We start from the raw sequence: 10,615 nt of genomic DNA on the forward strand, positions 1-10,615 counted from the left end.
AACAAGGGAACGTCATTACTGACTGGAGCCGCCCTCGTGGTGGACGCGGGTGGGGGGAGGGGACCAGGACCAGGCCGGGGGGCGTGGTGTCCGGGGCGCAGTGGGCGGAGCTGGCGGACGGGCACCAGGGGACCGCAAAGGTGTCGGTGCCAGCTCACTGGCTGCTGTGTCGCTGAGTCGTCAGTGTTCTGTGCCAGCGCCTGGCGCGTGCTGACGGCGACTCCGCCTCTGTTGGATGCTGCGAAGGTCGCAGCGAGCTCGCGGCCCTGCACGGACGGCGGCCTTGCAGGGCGGCTCTGCACATCCGGGCTGTGAGCTCGGGAACGGAGACTGAACTCTCTTCCCAGGGTGAGAGGTGAGCTAAGGGCACACGAGTATTTTATTAACGCAGGTCTCTCTTTCTACAGGATCCACCTCTTGACCACAAAGTGCTGTAAAAAGACATTTTGGAAAAGAAACGAGAGAGGCAATTGCAGTCTTTGAAGAAGAAAGCGTGTCGACAGAAGGTGATAATTCAGGAATTTTCCAAGAGAAATGACTAAGAACAGAGAAACTTAAAGCTGGGCAAACGGACGAAAGCAAACCAATTCCCCTGAGATGCATTCATGGCGGAGACACAGAGCATAGGGGCAAAGGGGTGGCTTTCGAGCCCAGGTGACCTGAGTTCAAATCTCACTCGTGTCACTGGTTAGCTGTGTGAGTCTGGGGATACTGCATAAAATCTGGGCCTCAGTTTCCTCATCTGCAGACTGGGACTTGACTCTTCATCTCGTTCGCTGTGACGATGACTCGTGCGGAGTGTCCGCACTCAGAGGCGCCCGCCAGCAACACTCCTGTTGGCCTCTGCGTGTACCGTGCTGCTGCGCAGAAACGCGGGGGGTCTCATCGGGGCACTGACTCCCTGGTGAGTAATTTTGATGTAGTACTGTCACAGCAAGCAGGAAGTTCGCCAGTGCATACTTCATAACTATGGGGACATTAGGTGGCCTCCAGTCCTAAGGACACTCTGGCATTTATGACGCCTAGGAGCAGCCTGGCCGTCCCTGATACTGACCACAGTGCTCTAAAGTCACGGTGGTTTCCGCTCAGTGGTGCCCCGCACCTCCCCACCCCCAGCCAGGTGCCAGCCCCTCAGGGAGCCGGGTGCGTTTCCTCAGGACCTTGGACAGCGGTCGACGTCCATTGCAGTTTGCGTGAAATCAATAGCTGTGACAAACTGCCGGCCGTGGCGACGGGGGACAGAGCGAAGGCGTGCCTGTGTAAACGCTCGCGGGGGACGCTGCGGGGGAAAGCACAGGGCAGGACCCTATTGAACAAGTGCGGTGCAAAATGAGCTGCCGCAGCGGGTCAGGCCTCCCCGCCGAGGCGGCGGCTGTGCTGTTGTCCTTGGTAATTGTTAGTGGCAGGGAGCCCGCCAGGAGCCAGGCCAGGTATTCAGCCGCATTCGTTCAGCATTTCAATGCGCTCCAGCTGCCGAGGGTCCTGTCAGGACCACCCCCCAGAGGACCAGACGCCTCGGAAAACCAGGAGTCAAGAGGCCGCTCATTAGAGCCGCCGTGAAACCCTCTCTCCTGGAGGGAGAGGGAGCGGAAGTCACTTTGGGCTGTTATTAAAATGGCTCAATTTCTCTGGTATCCAGGAAACAATTTGTAAAAAATGAAGAGAGATATGCTAATACGGTATTTCTTTTTAAAAGGGAACATTTCAGTGATGCAATTGGAATAATTTAATGTGACATCTACAGCCTACATGTATGATGGTATTTAAATAATTTTAATAATTTTCATGACTTCTATCATCTGTAAATACATATCTATTTTCCTAAAACTATGTTTTTAAAAAATATACAGTACAATATTACCAGGCCCTTCCATATTGCACTTTTACGAGGGACTCAACATTTTGTGACTGAAAAGACCATTTATTTCTCTGATAATTGCTGTATTAATAATTAAATATATTGCTGTTTAGATCTTTTAAATCCTTAAATACAGTGGAAAATAAAATCATTTGATAATTGAGCCATTATATGAATTAAACTTGTTTTAAACATGAAAATAAACCGGTGAGGTCTCTTGCTCTTAGAAAAATTTATGAGCTGAACAAACCAAAAAATCAACACCTCTTCGTAGATCTATTGGAGAGGTGAGGCCGTAGGTCAAACCACTGTCCCCCGAATTGGAGAGACAGCCAGGAGGGCACAGAGAACCAGCCTCCTGGAGCAGCACCCCAAGAGCAGCCCGCGGGGAGCCAGGCGGGGCGGGAAAACCCGAACTACAGCTGACGAGCTGCTGGACAAGAGCTGCACACCCTGGGGAGCCCCAGTCCGGGGGAGCCCCACTATATTGTGAGCTGTACCTCCAGGAGCCCTGCCAGGCCTTCACGGAGAAGGTCAGAGCAGCCTCCCCGTGAGAAAGGCTCCAGCGGGGAACCATCTAGAGACAGTATGGGGGGCCCTTCTTCCTGACTAGGTCTGCCTCTGGGGACTCACCTGCTGCGTGGGGTTTTATCAGAGCCTGACCCACCTGGGGGATGGGGAACCCAGCTGCATTCCACTCCCACTGCCCTGTCCCACCTCGGGGGAAGGACCGAGAGGACAGGTGTGCGGCATGGTGCAGAGGCCCAGGCTCACTGAAGGGTGGAGACCTAACCCGTGGTCCCCGGGGCCCAGGACTACACAGCGGTCCCCTCCCCGCACCCCGTCACCACCACGTTAGTAGGGCTCCTGGGTGATAACGGGCTCCGATGGAAAGAATCCTGCGTGCCTCGGACCTTCTCTAAGTAGAAGCCTCTAGAGAAGCCCGAAGACAACAGAGGACACCAAAAAAGGCCGCAGAGGACAGTTTAGCCTCTGACACCACAGGTACAGCCAGCTGCGAACCTGGCCTAACTCCCGGCCGGAGAAGCAGAAACCCTCGTGCCGAACGTCTATTTATCTCAGCTCCTTTGACTCAGTACATCATGTCGGGCTTTAAACAACAAAAACACCACGCACGCTAGAAGGCAAAAAACAAAAACGAAAACAAAATAGCCCTCAGAGTCTGAAGAGCCACCAAGCCAGGCTCAGGTCGGACGGAGGTGGTGGGAAGATCAGATCGGGAATTTAAAACAACTGTGATCAAGGGGTCTAGTGAGAAAAAAGGTGGACAACACGCAAGAACAGGTGGGTGATGTAAGCAGAGAGATGGAAACTCCTCAAGAGACCCGAAAGGAAAGACCACAGCCAAAAAGCGCGGCCCCGTGAACGAAGAATGCCTTTCGCGCGTTAGTCACCGGCCTGGACGTGGCCGAGGAAAGAATCCCAGAGCCCAAAGAAACGTGAAGAGAAACGTCCACGACTGAAGGACAGAGAGGGGAGAAAGGGAAAAAGACACAACAGAATATCTAAGAACCGCGGGACAATCAAAGAAGGAGTGATAGGGATGGCAGGAGGGCGAGAAGAAAGTACCGGATGGAGATGGGCAATGCCAGAAGGAAAAAGAATAAATAGAAGAGATATTTACAGTGACGGCCACTGAGAAGTTTCCACAGCTAATGACAGACACCAGATCATAGGTCCGGGAAGCTCAGAGAACACCCAGCGGGATAAATATTTTTAAAAAATGGCAGCTAGGTTTACATTTAAATTGCAGAAAAATCAAAGACGAAGTTTTAAAATAAACTGAGAAAATAACTTTATAGAGGGGCAAAGACATGAATTACACCGAATTGCTCTTCAGAAACGCTGACGGCGAGAACAGATGGGCGAAACGCTTAAACTGTAGAAAGGAAAACCCCACCAAACCTAGAATTCTGTATCCAGCACCATTATCCTTCACAAGTAACACCGCAGATTGGGAGAAAATACTTGTAAAACACACATCTGATAAAGAACTGGTATTCAAAATATACAAAGAGCTCTGGACACTTCATGATAAGAAAGCAGTAGGCAAAATATCTGAATGGACGTCTCATCCACGGAAATGTGCAGACGGCAAATAAGCACCTGCAAAGATGTTCGATATCATGTCGCCGGGGAAACGCAAACTCAAACAATGAGATACGACTGTCGCAACGACAAAAATCCAGGACACTGACGACGCCGAATGCTGGCGAGGATGCGGGGCCACAGGAAGGCTCGCTCACTGAGGGCGGGGAGCTACATGCACAGCCACTTCGGAAAATGGTTTGACAGTTTCTTACAAAACTAAACGTCCTCTTCCATATAATCCTCTATATGCTCCTTGGTGTTTACTCAGATGAGTTGAAAACTACGTCACACAGAAGCCTGCACACAGATGTTACAGCGGTTTTATTCATAACTGCAAAACTTGGAAGCGACCGAGATGTCCTTCAGGTGGCGATGGATAAATACGCTTTGGTCCTTCCAGACGATGGACTATTATTCAACGGTAAGAAGAAATGAGCTGTCAAGCTGCACATAGGGATGGAGAAACCTCGAAAGCACATAAGTGAAAGAAGCCCATCCGAAAGGCCCACACGCTGTGTGATTCCAACTCTGGGACATCCTGGAAAAGACAGAAATATGGAGGCAGTACAAATATCAGTGTTTGTCAGAAGTTGGCAGGGGGAGGGGGAACAGGGGAGCACAGGGGGTTCTAGGGCAGCGAGCCCATTCCGTGTGACACTGTGACGGTGGGTATGTGTCATTAGACATTTGACCAAACCCAGGGAATGGCCAACACCAAGAGTCAATCCCAAAGTAATCTGTGGACTTGGCTTAATAATAATTATTAATTAGTTAATAATATTGGCTCATCAGTTGTAACAAATGTACCACATTAAGGTAAGATGTTAAAAATAGGAGAGACAGGTTGGGGGAGAGATTATACGGGCACTGTCAGTAAAAGTTTTCTGTAAACAAAACGGCTCTAAAATATAAGCGTATTAGTGACAATTATAAAAAATAAACTAATAGGCTAAAAGAACCCCTCTCATTCTGGATCTGTGACATACGAATCTAAGCTCCGTGAGTGGCCCTGTTTTGGAGGAACTGAGGACAAGGCCGACGATGTGAGTGACTCCCACCGGGTCACGGGCGAGGGCCCCTCAGCAGGAAGGGACGCCGTCCCACACGTGCCGGCCTTGTGTGGCAGGGGACGCGATGCCCTCAGCTTGCGGCGAGGCCCAGGGCTTTGCAGTGCTGGATGTCGACTCCGCTTGGCAGTGAGCGGGTTGCAAATTAGGCCCAAATTTAAAAACACTGTGTGACACTGATGATCTCATCTGCTGGTGGATGACACCAGCCACCCGGGAGCTGAATCCCCCGCAGATTCCTGAGCGGGTCAAGTTTCGTGCGGTTCGTTGATTGATCACAGCTCGATCTCACTTAAAAGGCGGTCGAACCACACGAGCCTTCCGTTAGCCACGGTGACTGCCAGCACCTGACAACTGGAAGCCAGAGCAAGCGGCCAGAAAACGAATCAGTAGCGGAGATTTATTAAAATTCAAACATCTCATAGGGCTGCTCCTGAGGCCACTGCCTAGGCAGCTCTGCGTTGGCAGCAGCGACTGCCAGCCTTGGCTCTTCACCACGGCGCTGAGTGAAAAGCCGACGAGGAAGCCTCCCCCCCGAGACGGGAGTCAGAAGCCCTGAGGGTGGGCCGGGCATCTGCCCCCGGAGGCTCCGTGGGTGAGCGGACGTCCAGCCCGCCGAGAGGACCCATGAGCTCTGGACGACGGCCGAAGGCCCCGCCGGTCAGGCTGGAGAGGGCCGCGTGCTCGAAGCTCCGGCTCGCCGAGCGGGGCCCGAGCAGCGGGTCGGAAGCATCGCACATCCAGGCAGCTGGGAAGGCGAAGCGGGGCTGGTCTCTGACCTCAGCCGCACAGAAGCTGGGTGGAGCAGGACAGCTACGACGAAGGCCTTCTGCTCGGTCGATCTTTGTGGGATGCGCCACGGCCCCCGCTTCCCGTCTCACTCGAGAGCTCGGGCCCGATCCACTGACGCACCGATGGACGGTGGATGGAGGCTGCTTCGCACAGCGCGGGGGGCCCCGTCTTCCCAAGAGAGTCACTCACGCACCAACTCACTCGCTCAGCGGATGTGCATTTGGAAACCCTGAGGGCCGGGCGCTGCCCTCGTCACCTGCACAGGGGGTGAACGTGACTTCGCTGTGCCGTTTGCCTCTCAGGCCAGCGCTGGTTTTAGTGGGTCGTGTACAACGAAAGCGGGGGCGGGGGGCGTGCGCTTCCGGGCACACTCACCTTTACCACGGACTGTAGAGCATTTGTGAGTGTGCATGTGTGCGGGAAACACGTGTTCGTTATTGATTTGAGGCAGGAAAACACTCTGCTGGTTTAAATCTTGTATTAAGAAAAACCCCGAGGACCGATGGTGCCGTCCAGCTCACCCACGGGACATGAACGGTGAAGACGAATGCCGTGGCCACGGAGCGGGTCATTTGAGTCTCCCTGTCCTTGACTCACAAATGCATCGTATGAAAAGTTCATGAGGTGACGGTCTCAGCACCTCTCCACGCGGTGTCCCAGAGGACTAGGCGGCTTTCTAAAAATGGCAACAAGGAAAAACAATAAATCCACCTCTCTGTAAAAACCGAGTGCTCCCACCGACACTGTGAAGAAATCCCCTGGGATTCGATGTCAACCACGTCTGGGTGTGGATACGAAGCCTGTCATTCTAAACACTTTTCCTATAACTCAAAATAGAAATGTTCCACGACTTGCATATCTAATAGGATATGGCTTATTTTTAAAGCCCAATTACACCCGAGTGGTTTGTTTCACATTTGTTATAGTTTTACTTTTACCTATTCTCTTTATTTTTTTTGGTAAAAATGTAGCAAAGAGAACTTTCATCTCTCCATATTTCATACTAATTCAACTCTTCAAACTTAAAGAAATGATCTCTGTGAATTTTGCTCTGGGTTTCATAAGTATTTAGGTACATAAAAGTTTGTTTTTTTCCTCCTAATCGTTTATTGTTGTTTTCCCTTGCAAGTTATTACTGAAAATTTTCTCTAGAAAAAACAAAGATTAAAAGTGGAATTCAGATGTCTGGCTAGAGCCATGTCACTGAGCAAGTATTTTCCATGTGTCAGCCATCGAAGCTGTCATATACGCCAATCAGCTCACAAGCATGTGCCGGCGTGTGCAACGCGTAACGCAAGCGCGTGCACGCGTGTGTTACGGCGAGCATGTCCGAGCGCACGCTCCATGCCCCCCTGGCGCGCAGTCAGGCGAGGATGATGACAAAGTATTTTTGGATTCTTGCTTCGTCTGTGTCTCGTGAAATGCATCATCAGGTGAGTTGGCAGAAATCGTGGTCTTACAAAAAATAAATGTTTTGATATTGTACACGTGTCTCTTGGCTGGCGGAGGGTGCGCGAAGAATGGTACCCATCTCAGCTCTCGCACGCGCAGAAGACAGAGTCAGAGCATCGAGATGCTTTTCTCCTCGGGTCACCAATGCATGGCCGTCATTGATGCTATTTAACATTTCATCCGCTGAGCCCGAGGAGCGAGGGCCCCGTCTGCGTTCCGGGCAAAGGCCACCCATCTAACGCCGGCCTCTGCCAAGTGTGACACATGGGCTGGGAAGCAAGGCAATTACAGCTCTGCTGCATTTTGCAGAACGCGGGGGTCACTGCGATGGAGCCGTTAGGCTGCAGGGGACCAATAATTCAAGCCCTGTTTGCTTGCGCTGAGCTGCAGTGAGCAGCCGGGGTCAGCATGGTTAGCCTGTCAGAGGCCCGGCTGGCTGCGACGAGCCCACAGGGCGGACTTCTGGGTCAGGCGGGGGCGGCACGGAGGTCACAGCGACCCTCAGCGTCCCTATTATCTCCTTATTTGGGGAAGAGGGAGAAGAAGCCGGCTTTTATCTCTCGAAACACAGATTTCACTGAAGCCCCGAGCAGGCAGTGAGGAGGCAAAGCTTCTTCGGCTCTCTGCTTGCCTGCAGCCCCTCCCCTCCCGCTCCGGCACCCCTCACCCCTCGCCGCAGCCCACTCCTCCCAGAGGCCCCGCAGAGAGGGCTGCTGATCGCCCGCACTGCAGCCTGAGGTCTGAGCCCAGACGCCAGCTTGTTCAGAGAGAGGGACCCCGCACTACAGAGCAAACACCGCCAGAACAACGGGACGGAGCGACGAGGGAGAGCAGAACCATTTCCGAGGTTCTCGTGCCTCAGAAATGACCCCCGTGGCTCCAGAGCGCCGGATGACTGTGACAGGCGTGTGACAGGACGTCCTTCTGCCTGTGCCGGCTGTTTCACCTGCCCTCGGTGAGCGCTGCGTTCTCATGGCTGACGACAGACTTCCTCTTCTTCGTCCCCGGAGTGACCCGAGGGCGCTTTCCTCCAGTGCACCTCGGTATTCCCCCGGCATCGCTCCCCTCCCAGGTCACCGCCTGGGCGCAGTGTGGCAGCGCCCGTCGGCCCTAAGCATCCATGATGGCCCGATCGTACGTCCCAAGGTGGCCTACCCTCCGTTACCGGTGCTGGGGCGGAGAAGGGCCGTTAGGGTTTAAAGGGCCACATTGTCCAGGTTAATGTAACTGATCTAGAATCTGTTTGCTGCCAACACACACACACACACACACGTGCGCACGCGCATGCCAGCAACCCAAGTGTGCAGGGCGCTCCTGAGGAGTCTGGGGCACCGAGCAGCCACAGGGGGTCACTGCAGAGCAGCCCGGTGCCGGCTGAGACAGGACGTCCTTCTGCCTGTGTCCACAAAACCTCCTCCACCGGAGTCCTCGGAAATGCTCCTGCTCCGCCCTAGAACGTGTCATAAAAACGGATGAAATGAACGAAGCAAGCACGTCCCCAAGGATTTAGCGAAGGGGGACAGGCTCGCGCGGGGCCTCCTCGTGAAGGTGACTCCTCCACAGGCCGCTGCAAGTCTGCGGTCTGGCGGCCGCGGCCCAGGCGTGCGGGTGCCGGGAAGTGGCCACCAGAAAGTGCCAAGGAATTTGGCCTTAGAATTTTTTTAAAGTAGTTTTATTATATGTGAAGGGAATTATTAAAAACAAAAAAGCCTGCAGCAACGTGTGGAAGCGATACCACAACGTTCAGAGAATCTGAAACATCGTAATTCGTAAGTAACTTACGTCTGGTCTAGCATGGAAATTGAAAACTGACGGGCCGAATCTAAAGTGAGAGAAAATTCTCTTATTCCTGGTGCAATCTACAGAAACCGAAGGGCTGGGGAGGGGTCACCATTTGGATTGACACATCTAACCCTGGGTAACTGGATTCCTAAGGAATTTTAAAAGTATATGCGTAGAGTGTTGGTAGCAAGTGTGAAAATTGGGCAGAGTGAGGAAACTTGCTTCGGGCGACAGGGGCGGCATTGGGCTTCTGGAAGCTTCCAGCTACCGAGCCTCGCTCTCGGTCCACAAGGCGGGGGCATGAGGGGACAGGGCGGGTGGGTGGAGAAAGGCCGAGCGCCGGGCCGCGCGGTGCGTGCAGGGTGCGCGTCGCAGGGCTGGCCATTGGGCCTGGCGCGGGGTGGCCGGACGCCTCCCTGTGAGGATGCATAATCCGCAGTCACCTTGGGGGCGGCGCTGGCGGTCTCCATACACACGAGAGGGCGTTATGAACCCAGCACACATGGCGGGGGCGACCCGAGAGGTCTTCGTGGCGGTGCGTCTCTGGCCCGGCGAACACGCGCTGGGCACGCGGCCACCTTCCTGCGGAGGACGGGGCTTCATGTGAGGCCGCAGACCCTGCGCCCAGACACGGCAGCCAGGCTTCAGCCTTGTCGTGGGGGCTCCGGGACGTCACGCTGGCTCGCCGGAGCCATGCGAGGCCGTTCACAGGAGGATGAAGATGTTGGGTGTCGTCGTGTGGACAAGCCCTAGGAGAGGTTTCGGGAGGGGGCCTGTGGGCCGCTGTGCGCACGGGGTGACTGTCGTCATCACGGTCCCCCGGGTGGCGCTCCTCGTGCGGTGGGTGGCCCATTTCCGCCGGTTTCCCTGCGCCACGCACCCCGAGTCTGTAGCGAGCTGCCCGTGCGTAGATGGCCGTGGCGCTCGAGGCTCAGTCCCCGCCACGGCGCACCAGCTGCGACTTCCCTGGGAGGCCTCCCCCGCCAGGTCTAGGTCGTGACAGGTCTAGGTCGTGACAGGTCTAGGTCGTGACAGTCCGCGGGGCGGAGGGCCGGGAGCTGGCTGGCACGCACGCGCGGGGACGGAGGGTCCAGCGGGCGCGCAGGGCAAGCGCATCAGCCCCTCTCTCCAGCTGTCCGCCTCTTGCCCCCTGTGCCTCGGGGACGCTGTAGGGAAGGAGGACATGGTGCCAAGTACGCCTCGTCCGGCTGGTTCCTGGCTGGGACCGCGCGCTCTCGACGCTGCCGGAGCCGCAGACACCCTTCATTGTCCGACCTGAACCCTCCTCCCGGCTTCGGCCACGGGCGCTGCGGGCATGCTCCCTGAAGGGACAGGCGACCGAGTCCGCCACAGCCCAAAGGGAAAGGGCGCACTCGGGGAAGATGAGCGGAAGTCCACGCGCCCTGATGCTGGGCGTGGGGGTCCCCTGTTCCCGTGGTGGAAACACAGCCTGAAACCTAAGCCGAGGACAGGAAGTGGGAGGTGTGACTTCAACCACAGTGACAGCGCTGATGACGAGATATGAGACCTAGCTGAACGGCCGCGTCTGCTT

This window comes from Pteropus medius, unplaced genomic scaffold (genome assembly GCF_902729225.1).
Source record: "Pteropus medius unplaced genomic scaffold, Ma_sr-lr_union100, whole genome shotgun sequence".
NCBI lineage: Eukaryota > Metazoa > Chordata > Mammalia > Chiroptera > Pteropodidae > Pteropus > Pteropus medius.